This window comes from Lutra lutra, chromosome 18 (genome assembly GCF_902655055.1).
Source record: "Lutra lutra chromosome 18, mLutLut1.2, whole genome shotgun sequence".
NCBI classification, from domain to species: domain Eukaryota; kingdom Metazoa; phylum Chordata; class Mammalia; order Carnivora; family Mustelidae; genus Lutra; species Lutra lutra.
In genome coordinates this window covers 39,010,871-39,025,392 of record NC_062295.1, presented here as the reverse complement: position 1 = coordinate 39,025,392, position 14,522 = coordinate 39,010,871, and the positions used below count along the sequence as shown (strand labels likewise).

The window sequence follows — 14,522 nt, the reverse complement described above, 5'->3', positions numbered from 1 at the left end:
GCAGGAGCTGGGCCGAGGCCACCCTCCCAGGCAGAGCCGCTCCTAGACGGGAGCCCGCAGCGAGCACTGCACCCACTCCTCACATGTCCAAGTTCTGTCCTTGCTGCGGGGTAGTCAGAGCCACAAGGCAGAGCCTGGGCCTTAGGCTGCTCAGAGGAGGGGCCTCCTGGAGCCAGTGTCCTGACAGAAAGGTGGAGGGACCTGGTGACAATGCTCCCGGGTGACAGTGAGCGCAGGCTAGGCCCAAGCAGATGGCTGGCAGGCGGAGGGGTCACGCGCTGTCCCCTCTGCTAGGGCTGGGGGCTCGAACAGCACTGGGGAGGACCACCCATCACAAGCACCCTGGTCAATACCTGGCACCCATCCCTGAGACATCTATGGGCCCAGGGCCAGGACGAGTCCCTGGCAATTCCAGGAATGTGTCCCTGAATCCCAGGCTTCTCTGGCTGGAAGGGCCAGAGGCAGGCCAGCACTGGACGGCCTCCACGGGCGTCAAGGCACAGAGCAGGGGCAGCCTGCGGGCGGGGAGCATGGCGGTGGGCGCCTCCCTCTCTGGTGTCAGCTGCCCAGCACGTGGAAGCACCTGTAAGTGCCACCATGGCCTCCACCACGCCGAGTAACAGGGGCGAGTAGAGTGTGTTCCCCGTGCTCCAGGATAAGATCACAAATTTGAAAGGCTCTCTTGGCAAGTCACACATTAGCAATCGCAGTGAGCCCAGCCAGCAGAGCCGGGACTAGAAGCTGGGCAAGACCGGCATGAGGAAAGGCACCCAGATGCTCCCCCAACCCCCGAGTGCGCACAGACCTCCCCAGTGCTCTCAGCCCGTCTACACCCCAGGAAACACAGGGAACCCGCCCACCTGACAAGGCCAGAGTGCCTCCTGGCAACAGAGAGGGACAGGTCAAGGAGGTGCAGCTGGGCTATTCAGGAGTGCTGTGGGGGGCGCGGGGAGGGGCTCCAAGGTGCCTGAGTGGAGGGCAGGGCCCGCAGATGTGCTCCGGAAAACCTCCAGGCTGAGAGCGGGCACCCCCTGTCCTGCAGTGAGACTCCATGTCTACCGTCACCATGTCCGTTGGCCTGGGAGGGCCCACGGGACAACTGACACCCCTGAGGGGCCGCAGCCCCAGGTGCCCCCAGCCCAGAACCTCCAGTGGGGGAGGGGCTGAGGGCGACTGCCTGGGCTCTGGGGGCCCCCAGGGGCAGATGGGGGGTGGGCAGCTCGGCAGGATGCCCCAGCCCAGCAGGGAGCCGACATTTGAGAGCGATCCGAGTGACACTATGTGATTTAAAAGTTAATTAAACTGAGTGGTACAAAGTCTAACAGCCCCAGGTGTTTATTTCCAAAGAGCATTTGGAAGGAAAAGGGGAAATCTAATAAAAAGCTTTGTGAGGCATTGCATTAGGAAGTAATCACATCGCTAAATCACCGGCCTCTGCAGTGGGCCTCCTGATGCCTGCGCTCCGTCCCTGCCCCCGCCTCCCCCCACCCCCCCAACCCCATGACCCTTCTGGCCCAGAGGGGGTGCTGCAGCTAGGCCTGCCCCAGCAGCGCCCTCCAGAGGCGGCCGTGTGTGTGTGTGAGCTCCCCAGTTCCTGCATTCATCCTTCAGGCACTGGCTCGTTTGCCCACCACCAGCTCCTCCGTTCGCGCACTCACTCACTCACTCACTCACCCACCTGCTCGTCCATTCACTCGCTCACTCGCTCACCAACCCACTCATCTGTTCACGCACTTCCTCGCTCACTCGTTCACTCGCTCACCCACCCGCTCCTCCATGCATGCGTTCACTTGCTCACTCGATAATTCACTTTCTCGTTCCTCTGCTCGCTGGTTCACCCGCGCACATCTCTCTCCACATACTTGTTCCCTCACTCCCGCATCCCTGCCCTGAGCACTGGCCAGACCATAGCGGGAGGGGGAGGGGAGCATGCAGGCCCCACTGGGACGCCCAGGGTCATATCTGTCAACCACAGAGCAGGAGGCACCACCCTGGGAAGCAGCATCTGGGGTGAAACCCCAAGGATGTGTGGGGTCAGAGGCGTACGTGGGGGATTCCAGGCCCACGGGGACCTCATGTGCTGTCTGGTCCAGATGGCCACCTCCTGTGGATGGTGCTGACCCTGCATGGGCAATGCCCTGACAGGGAGCTCACCACCTCACAGGGCCACCATCGTGTGTCACCGGCTGCAAGCTGCCTCCCGGGACATCCGGTCTGCCCACAGACGGTACAGAGATGGTGGGAAGTCTGAACTGGGGCTGGGCTCCCTGGCTGCCCACACAGAGCTGCACAGGAAGCCCGTTGCCCTGCTCAGCACCTGCCCCAGACCTGCTGGGGTGGGCGCCCTGCTCACATTAATTAAGACAGAGTAAACAACAGTGTTTTGAAAAACGCATGTTTCTATGTGATTGCTTTTTTTAATTGGTTGGCTTAACATTTGAAATTTGATTTAATTTCAACTTGATTTTCCTCACCATGGGGTCAGGCTTGGAGCCAGGGAAGTCATTACTGGAGCGCCTGTCATCAGTGGTGGGGACCCTGGAGCACGCGCACCCCATCCCTAGGTGCCACCGTCGGCGTGCTGATACCAGGGCGGTGGCACTCGGAGCGAAGGGGGGCGGGAGGAGGCTGCTGCAGGGGTCTGTCCTCATGGTTTCCCCCTCCTCCAGGGCCCAGGCTCCTGGGGTGTCTGCACCCCCCCAGGACAGACCCACACACCCTTCCCGCCTGCTCTTGAGCTAATGAGGGACAGCTCCTGGCAGGTGCAGGTGCTGGCCAGTTCATGGGCAGCCTGTCCTGTGTGGGAGCCACCTATCAGCTGAGGTGTCTGTGAGGTGACACAAGGCTGGGGCGGCCATGACGGACGGCCTCAGGCAGGAAGCTGGCCTGGTGCGGAGGGCAATCCACTCCCTGTGGCAGGCAGCCCGGCCCTGCACCCTCTGAGCCTTCGTCCCCTCCTAACACAACAGAGGCTGGGTCTACCTGGGAGCCCACCGGGAGGACAGCATGACACATGCATCCAAAGAGCCCAGGAACTCTGCCAGCTGGGCGTGTGCACTAACAGCAGCTGTATCACTCTCCTGGTGCCTCTCCATGCCTCAAGGCCACCAGAGGGCAACCAGCCATCCCCTCTGCTCCAACTGCCCCCCACAGAGTCCAACACCATGGGCAGAAATGTCATGCGCCACACTCTCCAGCCATGTGTTCTCTACACATGTTCCATGTTTTCCCATCTCAGGTCTGCAGGTGCTAGCTCCTCTGCCTATGTAATGGGCTCCTTGCAAGGCCCTTCTCAAGGGCTGCCTCAAAACCTGATGCTCCTGCGAAACCTCCCAGAGCCTTCAGACAGAATGAGCTACCTCCTCATTTATTCATTCCTTATCCACCCACCCACCTACCATCTGTCTGTCCATCCGTGCACTCATTCACTCATCCATCCACTGTCTGTCCATCTGCTCACCCATCCATCCACTATCTGTCCGTCCATCCAACCACTCACTCATCCATCATCTATCTGTCCATCCATCCACTCACCCACCCATCTGTCCATCCATCCATTGACTCACCCATCCATCCACCATCTTGTCTGTCCAATCCGTCCATCCGTTCACTCACTCATCCATCCATATCTATCTGTCCACCCACCCATCCACCCATCAGTCCCATCCATCCACCTACCATCTATCTGTGCATTCATCCATCCACTCACCCATCCATCTACCACCTGTCCATCTATCCACTCACCCATCCGCCTACCATCTGTCCATCTACCCACAATCTGTCTGTCCACTCACCCATCCATCCATCTACTCCTCCATCTACCCCTGGTCTGTCTGTCCATCCTGGCCGCTGGCTCCCACTCTGGCCCTGGCACCCATAGGCTTCCCCCTTCCCTGCCCAGTAGGTCCTGGTTTGGTTTAAATGGTGCATTTTGCAGAGACCAGCTCTGGTAGCCCATGTCCCATCACGTCACCAAGGACTCGGGCTGGCCCCTGCTCCTCTCCCTGGTTTTATTTCCTGGAGGCTGTCTGGTTGCCTGTCTGGTTCTCAGCCATGCAGCCACTGCCCAGCATGGGCCAGGAGCAGATGACCAGTGGCCCAATTGTCTGTGGCCTCTGGCCCCGTGTTCCCTGGAGCCTCTGAACCGTACTTCTGGAAGCCTGACGGGGAAGAGGGGCTCCCCAACCTCCACATGCATATGGGGATACCCCTCACTCTACACTCACGTGGTGATGTCCCTGTCCACGCAGCACCCATATGGACACCAGGGTTACCCTATCTGCCCGTGTGCATCTGCCTCACATGTCAGACCCACCGCTGAACCCCTTGTCCTGCACTGTGCTTGCCTCTGAAGGCCTCCCTTCCTCCATGTTGGCCTGCCCAGCCCATCCTGATGGCACGCACCACCCTCCGCCCATCTCAGGTGCCACCTGACTGCCCCCCTCCCCCAGCAGCCCATCAGCCTGCCTCCCCTCGACTTCACCACCCTGCCCTGTCTGTACATCCTCCTTGGAGCTGAGGTGCTGCCTGGGAGCCGACAGTCCACGGGCCTCGTGTGTGCTCCCCGCAGCCTGTCCTGAGGCAGGACTGTGATGCCCTGGCTGCAGCCACAGGCGTGGGCCTGGGGTGGGCGTGCAGAAGGTGCTCAAAGTGTCAACGGGAAAGAGTCATCACCAAGGAGAGGGGAAGAGTTCTGGGTCTCAGAACACCCAACAGACACCTGCTAACGTCCCTGACCAAGTCCCCCGACCCCATCCAGACCCAGTCCAGTGAGAGCTGCTGCTTGGAAACTGAGCTCAGGGAAGGAAGGGCCCCAGCCCGGCACCTGTGAGCTGTGCCCACGGCCACGACACACGGCCAGCAAGCTCTACCCACGCGCCAGACACAAACGTCACGGCAGCTCTGCTCGTGGCAGCTGAAGAGCGCACACAACCAGAATGACCACCAACAGACGACAGATAAACAAGACGTGGTCGCACACACTGCAGCGTCACTAGACCCTGACAAAGGAACGCTGTGCTCACCCCTGCTACACATGGACCAACCCCAACAGTCTGACGCGAGTGAGAGAAGCCGGATACACTGGAGTGCGTCAGGGGCTTGCTGACGTGAAATGTCCAAAGGCAGAAAGGGTGCTGGGTGCTGGGGCTGGGGGAGGGAGACAGAAGGGGAGCATGTGGACACGCCGCCCAGGGTGAGGGCCCACGCGTCACCACGAATACCCTACTAACAGTCCTGGGTCGTCCACCTGAAAAGGGTGAGTTTTGTGGTAAGTGAATCACATCTCAGAGACACCCCATGTGGGCGCAAGGAATTTGCTGGAGTCACTTCAGCAGACAGACCCGTCTCTTGGAACAGAGGCCAGCAAAACCACAGCGTGTGGGCCAAACCCGCCATCAGAATCTCGTAGGTAAAGTTCGATCGGCACACGGCTGTGGTCGGTTACGTGCTCATCTGGGACTGCTGGTGCCAGACCCCAGTGTGGCCCAGCAGTGGAGACGGGGAACGTGTGGCCTGCAAAGGCCCATATCTTCACTAGCTGGTCCTTCATAACTTCGTCAACCCCCACCACGCGTGCTCTCAAGGGACCAGCCCCCCTCCCCAGACACACCTCCTAAGGGAAAAGAAGCTGGGGCGTGTGTTGGGGTGCACCTGTCACAAGACCTCAGGCCTGGGGCAGTGTGGGGCCAGCACCTGGGCTGGGGCACCCTCCCCGCAGCCAACTCAGAGTGTTCCCTGAGCAAGAGAAGCACTGCCTTGCACTCTGGTGCCAGCAGCCTCACCATGACTACGAGGCGCACCTTGTCCCCTATAAGCATGTTCACATTACTGTCTACAGAAGGGGAAGGGCTGGGAGGCAGGACAGGGCACCCTGGACGACAGATGGAGCTCTGTGGAAGACAGAAGCCACCTGAAGCCCAGACCTTCCAGGTGCCTGCTGCAGGTGACAGCAGGCCCCCTTCTCTTCTACCAACCCAGGGCCCAGGCTCCATGTGGGAGGCACTGAGGCACTCAACCTGGGGGAGAAGGACTGGGACTTGGGACACACCCTTTCCTCCCTGAGCTGCCTGGGCTAACGTGATACAGCCACCACGGCCAACGTCATGGGATCTGTGGGTGTGACAGACGTCCTGGGGAGACCTGCCTGGTGTTGGCCCCGCTCCAGAGGCCATACCAGAGGGAGAGGGCGGGTGAGTGAGATAGAGCGCAGCACGGTGTGGGGCCACGGAAGAAGTAACTGGGCTGCCTGGTAGCCAGGGGACGGAGTCAGTGAAGAGCAGTGACCGGAAGGGCTGTCCTGGGACAGCCCCCCAGCCTCCCAGCTCTGCCTGGGACCTTGGTGGCCACCTGGGCAGTGGAAGTGACAGTGAGGAGGGGAGATGCCCCCACGGTGAGGCAGCTTGTTCCCCACCACTCCAGGCCCCCAGGTGGCAGGTGCCATGCTCCATGGTGCCCAGTTCGGGCAGCAGGGCTGTGGAGGTCTCAGGACACCCTGCCTGCTCAGCCCCACGCTCCTGGCACTCTCCTTGGGAAAGCAGCTTTTGTGTTATTCACAGTGTGGTGCGGGGGTGGGGGGCAGACAGGAAGACGCGGCTCTTTACGACTCGACTCGGGACAGCGGAGACCTGAGCAGGGCACTCGGTTAGCACCAGTGCCGCACCAGGAAGCCGGCCCTCCCGGCCACCAGAAGCTGTGTGCACCAGCTCCCTGAGGAATGGCCTCCACAAACTGTGATGTGAACTAATTACGTTTGCACAGTTAATCAGGACCGGCTGCCTCAGAGACGCGGTGTTCACAGACGCGGAGATGGGCCACGGGGACACAGGGCAATGGCTCTAGCACATCAGCCCTCCTGCCTGCACGTCCACTCAGACGCAGAGACCCAGGCCCAGGCTGCTGGCAATGCTCCCGCACCAGGGTCTTGGTGGCTCTGGGAGCCAGATGCGGGCTTCCAGTGACCCGCAAGTGCCAGGACCACTGGTCCAGCCTAGCTGCGTGACCGTACCTCCTACAGGCATCCCTGTGACGGGCGCCAGGGGCCAGCTTGGAGGACCGCTGGTGGGGTTGGCGGGGGCTGCCACCGCAGGAGGACAAATGCCGGGGGGACGGACCTGTATGTGAGGCCCAGAAGGGAGGTGGGGCCGGAGCGCCTGATCTGGTCCCTTGGAACTTGCTAACAGTCACCTAGACTGAAGCTGGACCCAGGTGTGTGGCCTCCAATCTGTGATTCCCCAGCACCCAGAGAACCCCGAAAGGGGCCCTAACCGCAATTCTTCCCCCTGCCCTGGCTGATCCTTGTCCCTAGCACCGCAGTAGGGAACGAAAGTAAAGGAAGGTCATGGGCAAGAGCCCCTCATTGAGGACCAGGGGATAGGGGTGTGAGCATGGGCCAGCCATCAGCTCCCGATGTAAACCAGTCACTAATGAAGACAGATTTCCACCCATGTAGAAAGGCACTGCCCAGATAAGAATCACACAGTTAAGACACCATCTCCCATAAGGAGAAGCGACACTTGCTTGAAGAAATCCTCGGTCCAAGTCCTTTGGGCGCTGTCCTGCTCTGCGGCTCTGCCTGAAGGGGCAGGGGTGAGCCGAAGGGTCCTTCCTGGTTCTTCTAAGTCAGGGTCATGATCCTTCTGTGGCCCTGAGGGGGTGGGCAGCGGCAGAACTGGGAAGAAAGCCCCACCTCCTGCAGGACTGAATTAGCCAGAACCTCCCAGATCCGTATGGCTCCTCACTCAGGCTCCCCTCCCTCCAATGCTTGTCAGCTCTTGAGGACAGCCTGGGCTTCCCTGGCCTCTGACCCTGTGCCACGTCCTCCCGTCTGTCTTCAACAGCCCACGCTGAAGGCGATGTGTCCATGAGACCTCCCCGTGCTGTGAGGAAAATAACGTAAATTTATTGAAACTGGTTTTGGGGAGGGTGGGTGGGTGGCTAGTTGGGGGTCTTCCAAAGAGAATGGGGAGAAGAGCCAGCGCCCGGCCAGGAGGGAGCGGGTGCCTGGCCACCGACCCTATCTCAGGCCCAGCTTCTTCTCCTTCTGCTCCTTGTGCACCACATCCAGGTTCCGGTCCTTCCACATACTCTCGCGGAGCTTGATGGGGCGTGAGCCCACATACTTCCCATTCATCTCACGCATGGCGCGCACGTAGTCGCTGGGGTCCTTAAAGCTGACGAAGCCATAGCCCTTGGTCTTGTCCCATGCGCTTGTCTCAGATCACCTTAGCCTTAAGAAAGGATGGGAAACGGCTGAAGGCGCATGCTAAGATGTCATCATTCACTTCATTGCCCAAATCCCCACAGAAGATCCAAAAGTCACCTGCATCCCACTCCAGCAGGCTGGGGTCCTCCCAGCTGCTCCCAGCTGCTGTGCGAATGCAGCGTTTCAATTTCTCTGGCTTTCCTTTCTTCTTGTCCTCACCCAAGGGCTCTGGGACCTCAAGAGCCATGAGGCCAGGTGGTGGCTCAGGCCGAGGGGGCCGGAGTCGTGGACGCAGGGACAGGAGCTCAGGAATGTGCAGTGGGGGCAGTAGGCCTTGTACAACTTCTAGTGGGAGGGGCAGGGGCTCAGGCTCAGGCAAAGGCATGGCCAGGGCCAATTGCAGGTTGGGCCCAATGACCGCAGGGCTGGTGGGGGCACCTCCTGCCCCAACGGCCACAGGTGCGCTAGCCTCCTCCAGCCCAACTGCCGCTGTGTCCACTGCCTCTTCCTTCTCTTTCAAGCCCAACCCCAGGCCTAGCCCCAGCTCTCGAGGTGTTGCTGGCTCCTCCAGCGGAGGTCTCAGAGCAGCCACGGAGCCCGGCGGGGGGGGGGGGGTCTGGGGCCCGAGCCATCGGTGGCAGCATCATAGGTGGTCCCGGGGTGCCAGGCAGAGGGGGACCCACGAGGGCCTGGTGAGGGGGCCGCAGGGCCATGGGGCGGGGACCACCTGCTGCTCGACGTAGGAACAGAGCTTCTCGAGCCTCTGGACTATCCCGGTGACTCCGATCACCAGGGCCAAAGCCAACTGGACCCACGAAAGGAGGTCCACCTACCATGGGAGGAACCACTGTGGCTGCAGCAGCTGCCTGGGCCTCCAGAGTCTGTTGGACCTGCTGGTAAGTGTTGGTTGCAACAATTGATGCGCTCAGGACCCTTCTCCAGCCCTGGCCTGTGTCCGCACTAAGAGCCCACACGGTGCTGACGGCCATGGTGGTGAAGCAGAGCCGAACCTGCGCGTGGAGGACAGACTAGGCAGGGCTCGCTGTGCACTCAGCTGCCAGCCCACCCTCGGTGTGTTGGGGACACCCCCACATGCAGATGGGTGCTCCAGGGTTCCTGGGCCTGGACACAGAGGACCTGGAAACAGTGACTGGTCACAGTGGCGCTGACCTCTGGCTCACATGGCGCAGAGGGTCCCGGGGGGAAACACGTCAGACCGGTTTGGGGGTGTCTGCTATGGACTGATGTGTCATGCCAAGATGTACAGGCTAAAGCCTAACCCCACTGTTGGGGTGCCAGGAGGTCAGGAGGAGGGTCAGTGCCCCTACAGAGACCTAGGGGAGCCCCCTTGCCCCTCCCACCGTCAGAGGGTCTGCTCCCAGCCTCCGTGGCCTCGGCGTGTGGCCACCTGGCTGAAGGGTCACCCCTGCAGCATGTGGTTGAGCCGGGGGGCCTAAGGGTGTCCACCGCTGCCAGCATCAATGATTCCCCCTGTGAGCCGTGGCCCTGCCCTCTGGCTTGTGGGGCTGGCCGGGGCCTCTCCCTGCCGGCTGCCAGGCCCGGCCGCACTCTTGAGGCCAGGCACCTCAGTGGGGCTGGCACCCCGATGCGGGCAGCCAGGCGCAGGTGGAAGGGGCATGCAGCTGGCACATGAGGCTGGCAGAGACCTTGCTCTGCGTGCTGCTCTGACGTCCCCTCCTCCGGCCTCCATCACAAGACGTCAACGCCACCCTGGAAATGGCAACTCGACCACACATAACTCCTCCCGGCAACGGAGGGGGGAGTCAGGGAGCAGGTCACAGGTACAGGAACCAGCATGGCCCTGGCCTGCCGCCGCTCTGCAGACCAGGCTGGGCGTCATCAGGCCACCTCTTCACAGGCGCCAAAGCTGAGGATGGGTGGCTGACTGGGGAGCCAGAGTGGCCACCTGGCTGAGTGGCCACCGGGGGCCGGCTTGAGAGCTGGCGGCCAATTACTAGAGCGGCACCCCATCCCCTGTGGCCCCCTGGCAGGGCCATGTGAAGCCTACCCTTTGTGGGTCAACTGTTGGAGGCCCCACTGACCTTCAGCCAGTGGTGAGACAGCAGCCGGCCCACGCGCCACGCTGCCAAGCTGGACAGGCACCCTCCTGCCCCATGCGGTCAGCAGTAAGGCCTATGGGAACAGGGCCGTGACCCCTCACTCCCAATCATGATGCATACGTGCTCATGGTTCTCCCAAATCCAGAATCCTGGGGGTCTAGCCACCAGAGCCATGGCCTTCGCTGGACACAGGTGCTCTGGGATGCTGCCCAGGCCGGCCAAGGAACGCACAGCCCTAGGCTGAGGCTGTTGGTGTCATTGTGGGCATCACTCACTGCCCTGGGCATCCCTCCCCTGAGCCACAGGGAGCCGCACATGATCACCGTTAGCTCATGACTACGTTTCCACGCTGTCGGCTTCTGTGGCAGTCACCCCTTGCTGCCGGGAAGGGCGGCTGCTCCAACAGCTGCACCTGAGTTCTGGGTGGCCCCCCACTCCTGGTGGACTACTGCTCCCACTTCCAGACCTTGCCATGGGGGCAGCCCTGGGCCTGGCCATGGGGTGCCTGCACCTAGCTGCGCACACAGGGTCCCCACCTTGAGGACCTTGTGTTCCTGGGGTCCTTATGAGGCCCACTTCAACATCCCCTTGCTCCTCAGAGCTCCAGAGCACCTTGCATGGGCTCACACAGAGGCTGGGATTTAGAGGAAGGCAGATGTGGACCCAGAACATAACCGGTTGTCTGCCTGCCCCCACCTCCCGCCAGACCGGCAGATTCTTAGTCCCTAACCCCAGGTGTGAAGGCTGGGAGCACACAGACACGTGGGGACCTGCCCGGGGAGAGGAAGCACGCTGGGAGGAACAGATGGTACAAGCAACACTCACCTGGAAGGTGTCAGGTGCTGCAGACACGCAGAGAGCCAGTGGGGATGTGGTGGGGGGGTGGGGAGTAGGGCAGAACCCCGACAGGCACCGGTGGAGAGGGTGGAGGCTCCTGGGGAGCCTGGCGTGTGTCGCTCAGGCATCTGCTTTCTAGGGAGCGCCAGTGGGTTTGAAGGAGGCCATGGATGGACCAGTCTGGGCTGCAGGAGGTGGCCATGCGGCGGGAGCCCTGGGGTGCGGCAAGCCTGGGGCTGGAGGGGAAGTTGCTCGCTCCCATGGAGACGCAGGGGTGGCCACAGCTCCAAAGTCCCAAGGAGGTGGTGGCATTCTATCTCTGATACGCGTCGCCCACACTGCTCCCCTCAAGCCCTGGACAGCCCGTGGTTCTACAGGAGGCCACCTGGGGCACAGCATGGGCGTGACGGGCTCAGGGCGGAGAACGGCAGTGGTGTTCACTCGAGGTTTGATGTGCTTCCATGCCCACACTTGCCATTGGTGGCCACGGCACTGGGCATGTGCCCTTCATAGGGCTCTGCTATCGCAGTGGACAGACCACGCAGAGGCAGCCGATTTCACATCAGCCCTGAGGATGCACGGTGCCCAGCAGGGCCTCCCCTTCCCCCAGGACAAGGCTTGCACTCATCTCTGGAGTCCTGCTGCCCTTATCCTTGGGCTCCAGGGAGCAGCGTAGGGCCAGCAGGCAGACAGTGTCCCTGAGTGATGACCAGCGCCAGGCCTTGGTTGGCGCCCAGGCCTGGCCCCGAGGGGAGGTGTGGTCAGAGACGGCGCTGCGGTGAGTTAACGAGATGTCAGAGCGTACAGTCAATCCCAGCAGCCAGGGGCAGGGACTGTGTCCCCAGAGAGAAAGTCAACACCTGCCCTGGGGGGGACGGCCCTGGCCTCTGATCCACAACCCTGCTCATCCCGAGGTCAAAATCAGGAGAGGAAGGGCCCCACCCAGTCCCCACAGGATGCAGTGGCCTGGGGGGAGGCGGAGATAGGAGGAGAGCCTTGGGTGGACAGACCATGCCAATCCTGGCTCAGTATCTTCTGCCTGGAGCCTGAGTTTCCCTGTTCCTAGGGGTGTGGAGGCAGCTGCGTCTCCGGTGCAGTTCTGAGGACTAAGGAGAAGCCGTGGGCAGGGAACAGAGGTCGTGGCCCCGCACAGGCCAGGGTACCCCTCAGGCTCTCCATGGCTGGGGGTCTCCCACTGTGGAGAAAGGCAGCCCAGATGCAGTCACCCAGGGGCAGGGAGCTGCTGCCTCCAGAGGGGTCAGGAGGGTGCCCAAGGAGTGCAGCCCTGGGGCTGTGTCCCTGAGGAAAACATAGCACTGTTGTCAGGCAGAGAAAGGACACAGAGGAGCGGACATGGTGGCAGGATTGGGCAGTGCTCGGGGGGACAGGATGCTGCGCCAGGCAAAGGCCCTGGGGTCTGCGGCACGGGGAGTTGGCCGGCCTCTGGGGCTGGGGGTGGTTTCTGGTTAGAGGTCACTAAGCACCAATGAAAGGCCCAGCCTGCCAAACGCTGGGCTGACATCTGCCCCGGCCACAGGGTCATGTCGTTGTGCTCCTTCATGACACAGACTCTTGCTTAGATCTCTCTCTAAAGAGAACAAAAACCACAAGCCCCATCCCTCGGGACACACCTCTATGTTAACCTCCCAAGGGGACCCTTAAACGCCCCGGGAAGCCCATTGGGGTACATGTGTGTTGTGGGAATGGGGGCAGCACCTGTGCCAGATGCTTGAAGTTTAAGGATGGAGGACGTCTGGGAGGCACGCGGAACTTGGTTTGGGGCCAGGTCACTCCTCTCGGAACACCCCACCTGTGCTAGGCATGTGAGGGACCATGGGGACAGACCTGGGACCTGGAAGGGCTCCCATGTCCGCTCCTGCCGTCAGCAGGTGGAGAAGGGCAGGCCTGGGCTTCAGTGTTCCCGACTTGCTGGCTGGACCCGGACCCCTGCCTGCAGATAGGAAGACTTGGCCAGCGAGCGGACAGCAGGGTGTTGATGGGGGCTCATGGAGGCACTCTCAGAGTGGGGGTGCAGGTGACTGTCCCATTGTGTGGCAAGGGCCACTGTGCTGAGTGGGCCAGGAAGCAGTGTTGGGAGCCTGAGCTGGCTGGGGAGGGTGGCTCTGGGGGAGAGCAGAAGCTCCCCCACCACGTGTCAGGGCGCATCTCTAGGGGCAGGGGGAGGGGGAGGGCCGGCTCTCTGATCCTGACAACGCAGGAGCGTCCACACAGTGTACAGGCCACGTGTGCCTCCCTTAAAAACTAAGAGGGGTACTGAGCTGCTCTCACAAATCAACATCACCCAGGGCTGGTGGCTATTCACTGACTGCCTGGGGGGCTCAGGCATTGGGCTGCCTAGGGAGAACATCTCACGCCATGCCACCTGCTACCTGCCCAGGGGCAGAAGGCTCAGGACCCACAGCCCCTCCTCTCCTGCAGGTAGGCTGGGCAGGTACGAGCGGGCGAGTCCCCAGGCATCCAGTAACCAGGCCCCTGTCTGGGGAAGGCCCCCCCCTTCCTGCTGCACCCCAGCTCTAGCAACACGGCAGACCTGCCCATGCCTGCGCTGGGATCTGCGCTTGCGGCTGAGGCTGACAGCTTGTGGGAAGCAGGAGCCGCCAGACCAAGGGGAAATTGCCACGGAGAACAGGTCAGTTTGGGGGACACCGTGGTCAGGTCTGAACCTCAGTCTTACAGCCTCCCTGGCTGCTCAGAGCATGAATGTGGGCAAAGGCAGGGGCTTCCCCACATGGGGTGGGGGGAGCCAAGTGCAAGAAAGGTTCACAGAGAGCAGAGATATCTCCAGGAAAACCCTCAGCAGGTGTGACACGACCCCGGTTACGTCGGATTACGTGTGCCTGGGTGGTATATGGTTCACACACACGTACGGATCGGAATGAGCGCGTGACACATGCTGCACGGGCTGGCCTGTGCCTCCCAGCTTCGGGGCTGGAGCCTCTAAGGAGGAAGTTAAGGTAGACCGAGGTCATAAGAGTAGGCCCCAATCCACCAGGCCCGCTGTCCTCCCCTAAGAAGGGGGGAGACACCGCGGACCCATGGTGCGCCCGCCTGGCACGTGCCGGAGGACAGGCCACGTTGAGACACAAAGTGGAGGACACTGTCCGTGAGGTGGGAGGATGCGCTCAGCAGCGGAGCCGCCAGCTCCATGGCCAGTGCCGGGGGCACTGAGCTGACTGTGCCCAGTGTCCACAGCAGAGTCTTATTTGGTACAAACCCGCCAGGCAGCAGCCACTCAAGCCCCAACATGTGCTGTGGGCTGTGCTCTCGTGTGTGCACGTGGGGGGCTGTGGGACAGGCACAGTGGGCACAGCGAGGACTTCACCCCGGCCTGCTGCTCAGGCTTCCATACGCCAGCACTGCGGTGCCCTCTCCGGGCGCAG

The 14,522-nt window shown here is 61.7% G+C and overlaps 1 protein-coding gene and 1 pseudogene across 4 annotated transcripts in view; both read right to left on the bottom strand.

Moving 5' to 3' along the window:
• The window catches only part of MAD1L1 (mitotic arrest deficient 1 like 1), a 316,809-nt gene that overhangs the window by 18,954 nt on the left and 283,333 nt on the right, over window positions 1–14,522 (bottom strand). The gene's annotated exons all lie outside the window — the stretch shown is intronic.
• LOC125090586 (RNA-binding protein 42-like) lies at window positions 7,881–10,437 on the bottom strand (annotated as a pseudogene).